General features: G+C 41.8%; 1 pseudogene; it reads left to right on the plus strand.

Moving 5' to 3' along the window:
- Positions 1 to 958: 958 nt before the first annotated feature.
- LOC141418908 (protein-L-histidine N-pros-methyltransferase pseudogene) lies at positions 959 to 2,397 on the plus strand (annotated as a pseudogene).
- Positions 2,398 to 2,705: the final 308 nt, after the last annotated feature.

A 2,705-nucleotide genomic window follows, 5' to 3' on the forward strand; every position in this document is an offset into this window, starting at 1 on the left:
ATATATTTAAGAAAGAATTCTATACTTTAAGTTTAAATTATACCAAATCATAAAGTTCAGCAATCTGATCCAAAATGCAATCATACTGGTAGAAAAATTCTAGGTTTCCTAGGACTTCAACAACAAGTATCATAAATGGGGTGGTTAATAACAACAGAAATGTTCCATCCCACACAGTTATCAAAACTGCACATTCAAAATCATGCCTGTCATGACATCTCTAGGGCAATTCTTCCCTCTTCCTTAGTGTTGATTGTTTGTGGATAGTCATTTGCGCATCTTTGTCTCTGGTTCATAAGTTCCATCTTATGTCAGGAGGTCACTCTAATCCATTATGGCCAGGTCTTATCTAATGGTGTCTGAAATGCCATTTTAAAATATGGACATAAACTGTGGTAAACAGGGTTATCACTTCCGTATACATTCTTAGGTGGAAATAGTTTACCTTGCTGTTTTAGAGAACAAGATTCCTTCCCAAATTTTTAGTATTTTTGAAGTGGTATACAATATACTACTGTTGTTTTAAAGTGAAGCATAGTAAATATTATGAAAAACAGGCCACACTAAGGGGAGGTCACTAACAGGAAAGGGAAGGTAAAAGAAGAAATTGAAAAGTTGGAAAGGGTTGATGTACATCCTATGCAAGAATGAATACAGAATTTTTAAGCCTGTTGAAATCACCATAAGAAGGTGACTAAGACAGAAAGCAGAAAAAATAGAGGGGGGGGTGAACCAATTCAAATTGTAATACATATGTATATGAAAATGACACAATGAAACACCCAATACAGCTGCCTTGAACAAACAAAAATTTCTTTGCTTTAAAAAACAGAAGAGGCTGAAGGCTGTGCGCGGGCCGCTCCTCCCCATACCCCGCCTCGGCCCTGAACGGGCTGGATGCGGGAGTCGGGCACGATGGCTGGAGCCCGGGCGGCGGCGATGGTGACTGCGGCCCCCGATGAGACTGCTGGCGGGCTGGCTGTGCCTGGGCCTGGCGTCCGTGTGGCCAGTGCAGAGGATGTGGACACTGCGGAGCCCGCTGACCGCTCCCTGTACGTGAACACAGCCAGGGCCCCGGTGGGCCGGCGGCGGCCGTGGGCGGCTGAACGGAGCCCACCAGTGGTGTGTGTGCAACAGAGAGAAGTTATGCGAGTCACTTCAGGCTGTCTTTGTTCAGAGTTACCTTGATCAGGAGCACAGATCTTCTTAAACAGCAGCACTGAGAAGTCGGGCTGGCTATTTATCCAGTTATGTCATTCCTTTGTGTCATCTGTTTTTAGCCTGTTTATGTCTAGAACATCTATCAATGGGTTGCCAGGAAGAGGCTCAATGTTCGTGTTTTCACCAGATCAGTTTCAGAGACTTCTTAAAATTAATCCAGACTGGAAAACCCATAGACTTCTTGATTTAGGTGCTGGAGATGGAGAAGTCACAAAAATCATGAGTCCTCATTTTGAAGAAATTTATGCCACTGAGCTTTCGGAAACTATGATATGGCAGCTGCAGAAGAAAAAATACAATGGTGTAAGTGAATGGCAGAATACGAGGTTCCAGTATGATGTCATCAGCTGCTTGAGTTTGCTGGACCGCTGTGATCAGCGCCTGACTTTATTGAAAGATATCAGAAGTGTGTTGGAGCCAACTAGAGGCAGAGCCATCCTTGCCCTGGTTCTTCCCTTTCACCCATATGTGGAAAACGTAGGTGGCCAGGGGGAGAAACCATCAGAAATTTTGGAAATCAAGGGACAGAATTGGGAAGAACAAGTGAATAGCCTGCCTGAAGTGCTCAGAAAAGCTGGTTTTGTCATCGAAGCTTTCACCAGACTGCCATACCTGTGTGAAGGTGACATGTACAATGACTACTATGTTCTGGATGATGCTGACTTTGTTCTCAGACCAGTATAAACATGTAGAGGCCGAAGTCTTCAGAGTCTGCCCCACAATCTACCCTCCAGAAGAGGGTCTGCACGCATGGTTAGTGATGGAAGACTGTGGGGACTGCCATTCTAAATATCGTGTAGGAATTTAGAAAGCCAAAATACTAATTATTTCTTTGTAGTGTATACAAGGAATGTTTTTTAAAAAAACAGAACCCCAGCTCTCTGTGGATTTTTATCAACCCTTTACTCAGTTAGGGTGACAGTCCAGTGCAGGTCACACTCCACTTATGTTGGAAGATATTTTTTATGCATTTGCTGTGGGGACTCATTCCCAGACAAAGCAATAGTCATGAATCCATGGAACCAATAAATGGATCGTTTTTAATAAAATGAAGATTGGCAATAAAGCTGTCTATTTAGTTCTGAATATTGGTTATAAGGCCTAGCCACTGATGCTCTTTCCTCTTAGAAACTTCCTGTTACTGTTCAAGACAATGTTTTTAATCATGCTAATAAACTTTTTGGAGATGAAAAAAAAATAATAATAAATAAATAAATAAATAAAAAACAGAGAAGAAGAAGACAAAACAGACCGTCTGGTAGACTGGTTCTTGTGGGGAGTGATACAAAGACAGGGATAGGAAGGTGAATATGGTGCAACTACTGTGTACACATTACGTGTATGTAAATGGAAAAATAAGAACTGTTGAAACTCTTCCAGGAATGTGGGAACAGGGGATAAAGAAGAATGATGGAGGACATGAATTTAATAATGATATATTTGATCTATTGTAAGAACTTTAGTAAATGTCACATGTGCCCCCC

The sequence above is a fragment of the Castor canadensis genome, chromosome 18 (assembly GCF_047511655.1).
Source record: "Castor canadensis chromosome 18, mCasCan1.hap1v2, whole genome shotgun sequence".
Classification (NCBI taxonomy): Eukaryota; Metazoa; Chordata; class Mammalia; order Rodentia; family Castoridae; genus Castor; species Castor canadensis.